The following is a 14,693-nucleotide window of genomic DNA, read 5'->3' as shown; positions in this document are numbered from 1 at the left end:
GAAAAAAAAAAAAAAACAAACCTGCTACATTTGGGGAAATACCATTCAAGTTTCCACTAAAACAGCACTTTCAGAAGCTAAACCCCCATCACAAATAATGGTACTTATTCACCAAATATTTACTGAGTGACTATTATGTGTAAAATACTATGCTAGAGACTGTGGCATCTGCAATGATAAATGTGTGTGCTTGTTATGATCAGATTTTGCAGCTCTAACAGAAAGGGTTGTTATGGTTGGTCCATAGAGCAGGTCCATAGATCTTCACCAAAGATCCAACCTCCTATCTTACTGCTCTGCCATCTCTGTCTTGTCATACTATGATCCAAAATGATTCGTAAGTTCCAGCCATTATGTCCACAGTCCAGGAAAGGAAAATGACAGAAAGACATGCCTCCTCCCTTTGTATTGTGACTTTCTGAAGGTCCATGTACTTCTACTTGCATCTTATGGCATGAATTTAACAGCCAGACCAAACTAATTATAAGAGTGGCTAGGAAATAATGTTTTCTTTTTGCCACCAGTATGCCCAGATAAAAATCAAGGAGGGGTCTGTTACTAAGGAGAATAGATACTTAATTTGGTATCTAGCTGTCTGTGCCACAATCCATGGTGGATTTTATTTCCTGGGAGCAATGAAATTAGTTTATTGGTAATGACTACACTAGTAAATCTATTTATTTTCAGGCCTGATTTATACATTTCTGTTGTCAGCACTTTTGTTAATATTTTTGGTATTCCATATATATATATATATATATATATGGAAAACTCAGCAGTGGCCACAGGACTGGAAAAGGTCAGTTTTCATTCCAATCCCAAAGAAAGGCAATGCCAAAGAATGTTCAAACTACTGCACAATTGCACTCATCTCACACGCTAGTAAAGTAATGCACAAAATTCTCCAAGCCAGGCTTCAGCAATATGTGAACCGTGAACTTCCTGATGTTCAAGCTGGTTTTAGAAAAGGCAGAGGAACCAGAGATCAAATTGCCAACATCCGCTGGATCATGGAAAAAGCAAGATCAGATCAGATCAGATCAGTCGCTCAGTCGCTCCCTTGGACTGCAAGGAGATCCAACCAGTCCATTCGAAAGGAGATCAGCCCTGGGAGTTCTTTGGAAGGAATGATGCTGAAGCTGAAACTCCAATACTTTGGCCACCTCATGAGAAGAGTTGACTCATTGGAAAAGGCTCTGATGCTGGGAGGGATTGGGGGCAGGAGGAGAAGGGGATGACAGAGGATGAGATGGCTGGATGGCATCACTGACTCAATGGACGTGAGTCTGGGTGAACTCGGGGAGTTGGTGATGGACAGGGAGGCCTGGCGTGCTGCAATTCATGGGGTCGCAAAGAGTCAGACACGACTGAGCGACTGATCTGATCTGATATATATAGATCCTATAATTTTTCATGCTCAGTCCCCATATACCTAGGATTTATTAATTCTATCTATTTATAGAACTCACTGTGGCTGCTTAATGGTGACTGAAGTCAATTATTAAGATAGTTCACCTTCCCTCATGTTCTTTCTTGTGGAAAATATATTAACAAAGAAGTTAGTAACACAAATTCCAGTCCTGTATTATTTGTATAATATGTCTTGATCTTTCAAGATCAAGTGAGTCTCTACTTCATCTTGCTAGACTTCTGGTTGATGAATAACTCCCTTTTGGTACAGAGAAAGCAACAAGTCACTGCATATTCAGGACCCCATGGAGCACTGTCAGCCTTATCCTTTTATCAAATGGGGACATCCTTAAATTATATTATTGAGGCTCTTTCCTTCAATATTCTCCCATTATCCTACCAAATACTTCTAGAATTTGCCCATTTAGGGATTCATTTCTTTGTGTTAAGAAACATCTTTCTTCTCATTAAATGCATACAAGGTTACTTTTATATGTTATTCACAAATCATTCATATTTTAGAGTATACTGGGAAAAAAAAAGATACTCATATAAGTTTGTACAATGGCCAGTATCCCCAGTCGATTGACTTCACCAGCTTTTTAATTTCCATGACACCACTCATGCCCTCTCCTCTGTTTATCAAGCTTGGATTCCATGGCCCATTGTTATAATTTCTCACTTCCCCACTTTGTTATACCCACGTAGGTAATTCTTACCTATGTAAATCTTATGGGCTTCCCTGGTGGCTCAGTTGGTAAAGAATCTGCCTGGAATGCAGGAGACCCAGGTTCAATCCCTGACTCAGGAAGATCATCTGGAGAAGGGCATGGCTACCCATTCCAGTATTCTTGCCTGGAGAATTCCACAGACAGAGGAGCCTGGTGGGCTACAGTCCATGGCGTTGCAAAGAGTCCAACACAACTGAGCAACTAACACTAAATCTTAACCTAGTCATATTTAACTCTTCATCTGATCTGTTTCTGTACCCAAGTAGCTGAATATAGCTGGAGGAGGACATTAATACACTAACTAGTCTCACACCAAATTCATGAACCTAACCTCAAGTGGGTCCTGAGAGCTGTCTAGCTACCCCCTAACTCTTCTAGGTCCTCCAACTCCTCCCCCATCCTAGATGACTAATTTGCTCCTTTCCTTATTTCCTTTTCTTGCAAGTCAGTCTTTGATTTCCTTCAAAATTATTCTCATCAGCATGCATATGTGCTATATGTATAATATGTTACATTTAAAAAGAATTCCCCTCTGTTACTGCCTCATTCCAATGTCCCATATTAAAATAAAACCCATCAAGTACTTTTAGACTGTTTGCTCCCTTTCTACTCATTCTCTCTTGCACTCATGCCAATTAGATTTATGTGCCCCCAGTGCACTGACACTGCTCTTGTCTGGGTCTTTAAAGACCTTTACATGGTCACGTCTAATCATCAACTCATAGCCCTCAACCTCTATCTATATTTGATACAACTGCTTACACTTTCCTTCTTGAAATTTTTTTTATTGCTTTTCTCTCACTTTTTTAAAAAATTGGTTTTCCTCCTACCTCATGGTTATTCCTTCTTAGTTTCCTTTGCCTGGACCTCTTCCTTTTACCAACCTCTAAATTCTACAAAATCCCAGGGCTATGATATCCAGCATCCTCTCTTCTCCATCCATCTTACTTCCTAGGTGATCTCAGTTTCATGGCTTTAAATTCCATCTGCAGGGGCTTCCTTGGTGACCTAGTGGTTAAAAGTATGCCTGCCAATTCGGGGGACACAGGTTTGACTCCTGGTCTGGGAAGATCCCACATGCCTCAGAGGAACTAAGCCCATGTGCTATAACTACTGAGCCAGCACCCTACAGCCTGTGAGCCACAACCACTAAAGCCCTCACACCAAAAGTACTGAAGCCCATGCTTCATAACAAGAGAAGCCACTGCAATGAGAAGCCACAATGAAGAGTAAAGCCTGTGCAGTGCAATAAAGACCCAGCACAGCCAAATTTGAATAAATAAACAAATAAATAAATCTTAAAAAAAAATTCCATTTGTACACTGATGACTTCTCAGTATGTGTCTTTCATCTTGATTTCTCCCTGGAACTGAAACAGGAGGGAAGTAGTCTGGGCATGATCTTTGAAAGAATAACAGCCAAAAGACATGACAAAATCTAGTTAGAACTACCTAGATCTAAGATGGCAGAAGATTTGACTTCCAATGGACCTTGAACCTCATTATATGCTCATTGTAACACATTAGTATCTAAATGACACACACCAGCACCATGACAGTTCTGAGGCTGAACACAGAAGGTCAAAAAGTGGGTGGTGGTCCAATTCCTAAATCTCTGCCCCTTCTCCAAAATAGTTGGAATAATCCTACCAGTCGTTAGCCTATGCAATTATCCAACCCATAAAAACTAACCACCTCATATTTTCAGGCCTCTAGGCTTTCTGTGATGGCCCACACTCTGTAGAGTGTGTTTCTCCCAAGGCCATTCTTGCCTTTTGAGATTGGCCATATTCTTTCTATGGAACGTGAAGTGAAAGTGTTAGGCTCTCAGTCATATCGAACTCTTTGTAACCCCATGGACTGTAGCCCACCAGGCTCCTCTATACATGGACTTCTCCAGGCAAGAATACTGGAATGGGTTGTCATGCCTCCCTCCAGAGGATCTTCCCAACCCAGGGACTGAACCCACATCTCTTATGTCTACCTGCATTGGCAGGCGGGTTCTTTACCAAGAGCACCACCTGGGTTAGTGGTAAAGTGAAAGTGAAAGTCGCTCAGTTGTGTCCGACTCTTTGCAACCCCATGAACTATACAGTCCATGGAATTCTCTAGGTCAGAATACTGGAGTGGGTATTCTTTCCCTTTTCCTTCTCCAGAGGATCTTCCCAATCCAGGGTTTGAACCCAGGTCTCCCACATTGCAAGCAGACTCTTTACCACCTGAGCCACACTCTTTAAATATATTCCCATCCTGCAAGCTTCTTTGCCACTCTGCTGCAGGGCCTTTGCATTTTCCCTTTCCTTTGCGTGGAATATTTTACCTCCAAATATATGTATGCATCTGTTCTCTCCCTTCAATATGGCTTTTGCCCTCCAGTGCTAGGCTTTTGCTCACTTCCTCACCTCAAAGAGCACAAATTCCTTTCTCTAGCCCATTAGTCATCATTTTTTTTAATAGATGATTCATTGTTATAAATATCAAAGAACATATTTATCTTTTTTGTTTTCTATTTCTTTCTCTAGAGTGTATGTTGCACAAGGACAAAATTTTGTCTGTTTCAGTTCAGATCAGTTCAGTCGCTCAGTTGTGTCCAACTCTTTGTGACCCCATAAACCACAAAATGCCAGGCCTCCCTGTCCATCACCAACTCCAGGAGTCCACCCAAACACATGTCCATGGAGTCGATGATGCCATCCAACCATCTCATCCTCTGTCGTCCACTTCTTCTCCTGCCCTCAATCTTTCCCAGCATGAGGGTCTTTTCAAATGAGTCAGCTCTTCGCATCAGGTGGCCAAAGTATTGGAGTTTCAGCTACAACATCAGTCCTTCCAATGAACACCCAGGACTGGTCTCCTTTAAGATGGACTGGGTGGATCTCCTTGCAGTCCAAGGGACTCTCAAGAGTCTTCTCCAACACCACAGTTCAAAAGCATCAATTCTTTGGTGCTCAGCTTTCTTCACAGTCCAACTCTCACATCCATACATGACCAATGGAAAAACCATAGCCTTGACTAGATGGACCTTTGTTGGCAAAGTAATGTCTTTGCTTTTCAATATGCTTTCTAGGTTGGTCACAACTTTTCTTCCAAGGAGTAAGCGTCTTTTAATTTCATGGCTGCAATCACCATCTGCAGTGATTTTGGAGCCCCCCAAAATAAAGTCTGACACTGTTTCCACTGTTTCCCCATCTATTTGCCATGAAGTGATGGGATCAGATGCCATGATCTTAGTTTTCTGAATGTTGAGCTTTAAGCCAACTTTTCCTCTCTCCTCTTTCACTTTCATCAAGAGGCTCTTAAGTTCTTCTTCACTTTCTGCCATAAGGGTGGTGTCATTTGCATATCTGAGGTTATTGATATTTCTCCTGGCAATCTTGATTCCAGCTTGTGCTTTTCCAGCCCGTTTCTCATGATGTACTCTGCACATAAGTTAAATAAGCAAGGTGACAATATACAGCCTTGACGTACTCCTTTTCCTATTTGGAACCAGTCTGTTGTTCCATGTCCAGTTCTAACTGACCTGCATACAAATTTCTCAAGAGGCAAGTCAGGTGGTCTGGTATTCCCATCTCTTTCAGAATTTTCCACAGTTTATTGTGATCCACACAGTCAAAGGCTTTGGTATAGTCAATAAAGCAGAAATAGATGTTTTTCTGGAACTCTCTTGCTTTTTCTATGATCCAGCGGATGTTGGCAATTTGATCTCTGGTTCCTCTGCCTTTTCTAAAACCAGCTTGAACATCAGGAAGTTCACGGTTCACGTATTGCTGAAGCCTGGCTTGGAGAATTTTTTTTTTGGCTTGGAGAATTTTGAGCATTACTTTACTAGCGTGTGAGATGAGTGCAATTGTGCAGTAGTGTGAGCATTCTTTGGCATTGCCTTTCTTTGGGATTGGAATGAAAACTGACCTTTTCCAGTACTGTGGCCACTGCTGAGTTTTCCATATTTGCTGGCATATTGAGTGCAGCACTTTCACAGCGTCATCTTTCAGGATTTGAAATAGCTCAACTGGAATTCCATCACCTCCACTAGCTTTGTTCGTAGTGATGCTTCCTAAGGCCCACTTGACTTCACATTCCAGGTTGTCTAGCTCTAGGTGAGTGATCATACCATTGTGATTATCTGGGTCATGAAGATCTTTTTTGTACAGTTCTTCTGTGTATTCTTACCACCTCTTCTTAATATCTTCTGCTACTGTTAGGTCCATACCATTTCTGTCCTTTATTGAGCCCATCTTTGCATGAAATGTTCCCTGGGTATCTCTGATTTTCTTGAAGAGATCTCTAGTCTTTCCCATTCTATTGTTTTCCCCTATTTCTTTGCACTGATTGCTGAGGAAGGCTTTCTTATCTCTCCTTGCTATTCTTTGGAACTCTGTATTCAAATGGGTATATCTTTCCTTTTCTCCTTTGCTTTTCGCTTCTCTTCTTTTCACATCTATTTGTAAGGCCTCCTCAGACAGCCATTTTGCTTTTTTTGCATTTCCTTCTCTTGGGGATGGTCTTGATTCCTGTCTCCTGTACAATATCATGAACCTCCATCCGTAGTTCATCAGGCACTCTGTCTATCAGATCTAGGCCCTTAAATCTATTTCTCACTTCCACTGTATAGTCATAAGGGATTTGATTTAGGTGATACCTGAATGGTCTAGTGGTTTTCTCCACTTTCTTCAATTTCAGTCTGAATTTGGCAATAAGGAGTTCATGGTCTGAGCCACAGTCAGCTCCTGGTCTTGTTTTTGCTGACTGTATAGAGCTTCTCCATCTTTGGCTGCAAAGAATATAATCAATCTGATTTCAGTGTCGACCATCTGGTTTGCAGGTATCGACCATTATGGTTTGCAGCATAAAGTGATACTCTATTCTGGTTCTTCTCTAACAGCACAAGCTGTCATTAATCACAAGGCAAACTTTCACTTTGATCCTTCCATTTCTGAAGGTTTAAGAAAACTAAGAGGAGAAAATTAAGATTTGCCTTGAGCAGAGGCTAGGGAGCAAGCGAGCCAGAACCCTTACAGCAGGCATAGTAAATGACATGTTTGGGTGGAGTTAGTGTCTGTTAAGGAGAATAGTGGGTCAGAAGGTTGTTGAAGGGTAGCAGCAGCCCATGGAAAACTGTGAATACCAGCTGTAGAAGCTTAGGCTTTCTTTTATAAATTTAACACTATTGGAAATAGGGCGCTACTGAAGCTTTGTGAAACACTGCTATATGATACAAAATACTATCAGTGGGTGTAGGATGAAATAGGAGGAGGCAGAAACCAGAGAATGAGAAAACATGTAGAAAATATTCTGTAAGCTTGCACTATGCAGTTACATACAGTTCAAAGAGCACTAAGCATCTGTTTCCATACTGTTTTCATTGGGTCACATTTCAGGCCATCTGGCTGTCACTCATGTGGGCAGACTGATATCCCTGTCTTGGTCCCTTCCTCTTTGTTCCTTTGCTATAACTCTGCCCTCTTCCCAGTTTTCTGACTATTCCTTGTGGTCTATGCAAAGGTGGGGTGAGGATCAGGAACACTATTTCTGTTGTCCTTTCAGACCTGGAGTTATTTTTCCTTGTTTCAATCTGGGAAGATAGTCAATTATTATTTTCTTTATATAAAAGCATCCTCAAGAAAACCAATCTTTCTCTCTAGCTAACTTCTCATAGCATAATCATTGTGAGCTATTATTTGAATTTTCAAAAGCTTTTCTGAAGTATTTTTGTACATAAAAATATAGAACATCCAAAGTTAAAGTAACTTTTAAATGATAAATGCTAAAGGCTGGTTTTCAAGTCTATATTTAACACTGCCAGGGAAAGAAACACAATCTCTCCCAGAATATGCTAATTAACTCGGAGAAAAATACTTTCTCTTCTGCCATTGGAAAGGAAACTAACCAATAGAAAAGCAGTTCAGCACCTACACCCACTCTGTGTGCCTAATAAGGAGATGTGTTTGTACATGCCAATAACTCATGCTTTAGGTTGCCTGACAACCAGTGACAAATGTGCCTTTCATCATCTCTTATAACATTACCTTGAGATTCTGAACTCTAATCTAAATGAGACTTAGAAAAGAGGAATGAGTTCAGAACATTAGGTATTTCCAACAAGTTATAAGTGTATACACTTTTGAAATTACAGATTCACAGACAATGGCAGTTTTTAATGCTGCATGCATTTTTTTGTTTATCCACTTGTATAAAACTAGGTATTTGTACATTCATTTCATTCTACTGACAAGAAAAGTATTGAATATTTCTTGTGAAGATTACAAGGAAATTTTTGGCATGTTTCAACCATATCCTAATAGCACAACATTAGTAGATATTACTTGGCAATGAACACTGAGTTTAGATTCTCGAAGGTGTAATTCTACCGTGTCATTCTGTAAAATTTCCCACAGCTGGAAGGGTACAATTTTAATTTTAATTTGTTTATCTGTTGCTTTACAGGCAGACCAAATCTTTTTTTTTTTTTTTTTAACTGGTTCTTTATAGCCTCATCCAATGCATTTCAAGTAAAATCTTCAAAGAATAATAACACTTTCTTTTTTATGGGACACTTAATTCTCTGCTTAATTTAATTATTGTAGTAATTATGAAAGTCTGGCCAGAGGAGGTTATATTTAGTGCTGTTTTACATCTGATCTGTTTTACATCTTTTACACAGCAAAGCTTGCTACTTGTCTGAGGCTGCCCACTGTTCAAAAGCAATGTTGGAATCTAAGTTCCAGACTGGGCAAGGTACATTTCTATGATTCCAAGATACTTCTCAAGAGTTAGAAACTTGTTTTTTTTTTTTTTCCTTTCTCATTCTTTTCTAGGTAGCCTTGCATAATATTCAGTGACTGAATAATCTCTAATTTAAAAGAGAGACAGAAAGGGGAAAAGGAACCACAGCATTCTAAGAATAATACATAGAGAAAGCCATACTTTTCCAATTACAGCATTCATCATACTTAGATATATGCCTAATGTCTCCTTTGCCCTCTTCCAATTTTCATGAGAACAGAGACATTTATATTGTTCGTTCATTGCTGTAAACCCCATAGGAACTTCATGAAAAGTTATTGAAAAACTAAATGAAAATTTCTTTTTGACTAAAATTGCCCCAAGAAAAACTCAACCAAATGACATTGTTGGAGCTACTTGTATGAGTCAGGATAGGCTAGATTAAGTTGATTCAAGATGCAGTAACAAACAATATCATTGGTTCAAAATGATAGGGACAGAATGAAGGGACAAAACAGGTGATTAAATAGTTAATCCCACTAGGAGATTGTAAGTAGAAAAAGTGTGAGAGACCTCTGTAAATTAATGATTACTCAAGAAAGTAGGTTTGCTTAACCACAAAACCAAGCAATCTAGCGTAGGAACAAAATCATGCAACAGAAACATGAGACATGCCCCAAAACAATGAAACAATGGTGGCATGAGACCCATATCCTGCTCATTGAGCTCAGTAAGTTAATGATCCCTAGGACATGCTTTCTGCACACATAAAAAAATAGTAATTTGTGGACCTAGCTTGATCACATAGGGACAAGAAAACTCCCCTGCTCAACCTGGAGGAGGAACTGATGATGGAAGCATGATGTCTACTCAAGAAAGACAAAGAAATTCTGCCCCCTCCCACCCCCACCCTACTGTTCCTTTGATTGTAAAACTGTAGCCCAGTAAGTTCTCTGGGCATGGTACCCCCGTGCCTGCATGCTTCTTAGCCTCACAAGCGTCCTATTCTAGTAAATCACTTCTTATCTATCACTTTGCCTCTTGCTAAATTCTTTTCTGTGAGGAGACCTAAAGCTCTGTGGTACTGGACCTCTTGGGGAGCACCCAAAATGACACCCAATGGTTTCAAAAACAACAAAGGTTTGTTTCTCGCTCAGGCTATCTGGGTATGATGGATTGGCAGCAGGATTCTGTTCTTCATAGTTACTCAGGGACCCAAATTGAAGATGCAGACACAATCTGGAACTTGTTGGTTGTAATGGCAGAGGGACATAAGCCTTGAAGGATCTTGCAGAAGGACATTAAATGCTGTGAGTGGAGCCACCTCCACTCACAACTGATTGACCTAAACTAGTCACAGGTACCCCGTCTTCCCATAGCATCACCCACAAAGGGAATAGAAATTGCCTGCGAAGTGGAGACCAGGAAATATTTGCAAATGTTGTTAATGACTATCACATTTCATTTCCTTGATTTTGAGCTTTTGCAATTTAAGTAACAAAATGCAATTTTGTTTATAACCTTTTCTACATTTATAAAATGCAGTTTTCCTCACAACAGTTCTATATGAGAGTGATGTATATTGAGATATACAATCAGTTGTAGAACCCCTTATTCAAATATTTAACTGAATATTTGAATATTTGCCTGGAGAATTCCACGGACAGAGGCTACATACAGTCTATGGGGACACAAAAAAATCGGACACAACTGAGTGACTAACATACTTTTGAAAGGTCAAATAGAAAAGTCAGAGGTAGAAATGGAAAGAGAATTCAGATCTCTATAACACTGGTACTGAGTGAAGCTTATTTATTCCCTATTTGTGGAAAAAGAGAAACAATTATATTCTAAAATAAAATCACCACTACAAGTTTTAATAGGGTTCAAAGACAAGATGTAAAATTTATTTGAGTCAGTGCTTTGACAGTTATTCTGGTGACACGCAGAAGGGACAGCTGGGCTAGCACTTCTGGATAGAACTGCCTGAACTGTGGGAAAATATAGCCTAATATCCCATACTTTAGGCATGAGGCCAAAAGTAGCACATATTCTTACTTGGAGAATTGCCAATTCTAATGCAGCAAAAGAAAAAAATGTTTCCCTTTACCTTCTTAGGTTCTCTGCCTAGGGACCCTGGAAATTAAACTGACAAAAACAAATCAGCAAGAGAAAAGACAGTTTTAATTATGTAAGTATGCGCGGAAATTTCATAAAGAAATAAGACGCTAGGAGACCAAATGATTGAGGTTTATGTACTATTTTAGACAAAACAAAGGAAAAGGGGTTTCTGGGTGGAGAAGACAAGTTACAGGAATATGAGAGTAGGGATGTACAGTAAATGAGTGTTGTCTTGTTATGCAGAAGAGTCTCTCAGCTGATAATAGTTATCTCTGAGACTGGTTCTCTTTCCATGCTTCAGAGAGTCAAAAAGCAGAAATAGATAATTCAAAAGAAGTAAATTGCTGGCTTTGTTCCTAAACAACTGTGGTAGGATAAAGAATGATATGATTTTCAAATACAAGGCCAAGGACTGTGTTAGTACCAAACATTTGCACATTCTTCAGGACAGCCTAACCAACCTTGCTTATCATATGACTGTGGTTTACAGTCCATTACAGCAAAGAGATGTAGCAAAATCATGATGTTCTCAAATCCTGGACATGTAGTTTGTGACTGCTTAAAAAGAAAGTCAAAATGGCAAATGTAATTCCAGATGTTTTAAACTTCCAAACTTAAAATTTCTCACATCAGCAGTTCTTGTTGCCAAAAGTTTTCACATTTGTGAGAGCAAAGTCCTTCATGATCTGGTGTTTATATGTTTGAGATATTGAAATATATAGTACTACGTTACTGACGAACAGATTCAAAAATAAATTACTGCTACTGCTAAGTCACTTCAGTCGTGTCCGACTCTGTGCGACCCCATAGACGGGCAGCCCACCAGGCTCCCCCGTCCCTGGGATTCTCCAGGCAAGAACACTGGAGTGGGTTGCCATTTCCTTCTCCAATGCATGAAAGTGAAAAGTGAAAGTGAAGTTGCTCAGTCATATCCGACTCTTAGCAACCCCATGGACTGCAGCCTACCAGGCTCCTCCATCCATAGGATTTTCCAGGCAAGAGTACTTAATTGTATTTAAAACTCAGCCACCAAAATGTTCCATCAAAAGAAAAGGCCAAAAGATATGTACTAGTATGCTTATAGTAACACTATCTATAATAGCTCCAAACTGAAACCTACCCTAACATCCATCAGAAAGGTAAATTCAAAGGTACACTTATAGAATGAAATAACATCAATAATCGACAACTATATGGAAAGATCTCATAAAGTTGAGTAAAGAAGTCAAGCACGAAAGAATGCATACTTTATGATTCTATATATATCTAGTCCAAAAAGAGGCAAAACTAATCTATAGTGTTGGAAGTCAGGATAGGCAATGACTGGAAGGCAGTATGACAGAGTCCCTTGATGGAAATAAGGTTTTGTTTCTTGATCTGGGTAGTGGATACACAGGTGTGTTCAGATTGTGAAAATTCACTGAGCTGTATACACTTAGAGACTTCTCAGCTGGCCCTAGTGGTAAAGAACCCACCTGCCAATGCAGGAGATGTAAGAGATGAGAGTTTGATCCCTGGGTCAGGAAGAGCCCCTAGAGAAGGGCATGGTAATCTACTCCAGTATTCTTGCCTGGGAAATCCCATGGACAGAGGAGACTGGTGGCCTAGGGCTTCAGTTCATGGGGTCACAAAGAGTTGGACACAACTGAGTGACTTAGCATACATATACTCTTAAGATATATGTCTGGATATATGGATATACATACAAACATGGTGGGAGAGGGGCTTTCTGTAAATAAGATTGCCTTCCCTGATGGCAATAAAAGGTTTTAAAAAAGAAAACTGCATGTAGCCCATGAAAACAGAATCACTCTCTAAAGAGAATACTCGATGAATTGGATTCAAAACAGTTGTCCTGGGACCGGGCTACCCAGTATGTTAAAACAATATGACTGTGGTTTACAGTCTATCACAATAAAAAGATGTAGCTAATAATAATAATTTATCTTTAAAATCTTCAGTCTCTCAGCTTTTCTTTACCTCCAGTGGAATCACCATAGTTTCAGTTCAGTCACTCAGTCGTGTCTGACTCTTTGAGACCCCATTAATTGCAGTACACCAGGCCTCCCTGTCCATCACCAACTCCCAGAGTTCACCCAAACTCATGTCCATCGAGTCGGTGATGCCATCCAGCCATCTCATCCTCTGTCGTCCCCTTCTCCTCCTGCCCCCAATCCCTCCCAGCATCAGAGTCTTTTCCAATGAGTCAACTCTTCGCATGAGGTGGCCAAAGTATTGGAGTTTCAGCTTTAGCATCAGTCCTTCCAAAAAACACCCAGGACTGATCTCCTTTAGAATGGACTGGTTGGATCTCCTTGCAGTCCAAGGGACTCTCAAAAGTCTTCTCCAACAGTTCAGTTCAGTTCAGTCACTCAGTCATGTCCAACTCTTTGTGACCCCATGAATCACAGCACTCCAGGCCTCCCTGTCCATCACCAACTCCCGGAGTTCACTCAGACTCGAGTCCATCGAGTCAGTGATGCCATCCAGCCATCTCATCCTCTGTCATCCCCTTTTCCTCCTGCCCCCAATCCCTCCCAGATTCAGAGTCTTTTCCAATGAGTCAACTCTTCGCATGAGGTGGCCAAAGTACTGGAGTTTCAGCTTTAGCATCAGTCCTTCCAAAGAAATCCCTGGGCTGATCCCCTTTCGAATGGACTGGTTGGATCTCCTTGCAGTCCAAGGGACTCTCAAGAGTCTTCTCCAACACCACAGTTCAAAAGCATCAATTCTTTGGCGCTCAGCCTTCTTCACAGTCCAACTCTCACATCCATACATGACCACAGGAAAAACCATAGCCTTGACTAGACGAACCTTTGTTGGCTATGTCTCTGCTTTTGAATATGCTATCTAGGTTGGTCATAACTTTCCTTCCAAGGAGTAAGTGTCTTTTAATTTCATGGCTGCAATCACCATCTGCAGTGATTTTGGAGCCTAGAAAAATAAAATCTGACACTGTTTCCACTGTTTCCCCGTCTATTTCCCATGAAGTGGTGGGACCGGATGCCATGATCTTCGTTTTCTGAATGTTGAGCTTTAAGCCAACTTTTTCACTCTCCACTTTCACCTTCATCAAGAGGCTTTTGAGTTCCTCTTCACTTTCTGCCATAAGGGTGGTGTCATCTGCATATCTGAGGTTATTGATATTTCTCCCTGCAATCTTGATTCCAGTTTGTGTTTCTTCCAGTCCAGCATTTCTCATGATGTACTCTGCATATAAGTTAAATAAACAGGGTGACAATATACAACCTTGACGAACTCCTTTTTCTATTTGGAACCAGTCTGTTGTTCCATGTCCAGTTCTAACTGTTGCTTCCTGACCTGCATACAGATTTCTCAAGAGGCAGATCAGGTGGTCTGGTATTCCCATCTCTTTCAGAATTTTCCACAGTTTATTGTGTTCCACACAGTCAAAGGCTTTGGCATAGTCAATAAAGCAGAAATAGATGTTTTTCTGGAACTCTCTTGCTTTTTCGATGATCCAGCGGATGTTGGCAATTTGATCTCTGGTTCCTCTGCCTTTTCTAAAACCAGCTTGAACATCAGGAAGTTCAACGGACCTTTGTTGGCAAAGTAATGTTTCTGCTTTTGAATATGCTATCTAGATTGGTCATAACTTTCCTTCCAAGGAGTAAGCGTCTTTTAATTTCATGGCTGCAATAAACCAGGTCATCTCCCCGCTTGAAGCTCTTCTGATTTAGTCTCCTAA

The sequence above is a fragment of the Bos grunniens genome, chromosome 6 (genome assembly GCF_055505025.1).
Source record: "Bos grunniens cultivar Pamir isolate PY7600 chromosome 6, Bosgru_T2T1.0, whole genome shotgun sequence".
Taxonomy (NCBI): domain Eukaryota; kingdom Metazoa; phylum Chordata; class Mammalia; order Artiodactyla; family Bovidae; genus Bos; species Bos grunniens.
Note: the sequence above shows the minus strand (reverse complement) of the source record.